The sequence below is a fragment of the Solanum stenotomum genome, unplaced genomic scaffold (genome assembly GCF_019186545.1).
Source record: "Solanum stenotomum isolate F172 unplaced genomic scaffold, ASM1918654v1 scaffold6331, whole genome shotgun sequence".
Lineage (NCBI taxonomy): Eukaryota > Viridiplantae > Streptophyta > Magnoliopsida > Solanales > Solanaceae > Solanum > Solanum stenotomum.
In genome coordinates, this window is record NW_026036146.1 from 45,244 (window position 1) to 45,773 (window position 530).

Below are 530 nucleotides of genomic sequence, written 5' to 3' on the forward strand. Positions count from 1 at the left end.
GTCGACATTGTACTGAAATTGTCTAACAAAATCTTGAGTCATATCATCCCAGATGTGCTAGTGGGAGATCTCTTGGTCTATATACCATTCTGAGGAAACACCAATCAGGCTCTCACCAAAATAAGCCATGAGCAGTTCCTCTTTACCCCCTGCACCTCTAAGTTGATTGCAGTTTCTCTTGAGGTGAGCTATGAGATCACCGTGCCCATCATACTTGTCACGCCCTGAGCTACCCCCAAGACGCGGACACGGGACCTAGGACCACAAGTGATCCCAAGCTAACCCTGCTGGCATGATCATGAGCATACTAAAGATAATAAACTGATGCGGAAGCTAATTCATAAATAAATCTGAAAAGATGGGGAATACCCATATACTATAACTGAGATATATGAAATCTGAGAGTTTAATACAAAAGAAATATCAAACTCAAATACTAAGCTGAATCTAACTATGTCTGAAATAAGCCTCTAAACTGACTAGAAATGTTGGGACATGCCCCAACTAGATCTAGCAAAACTGAAACTAAA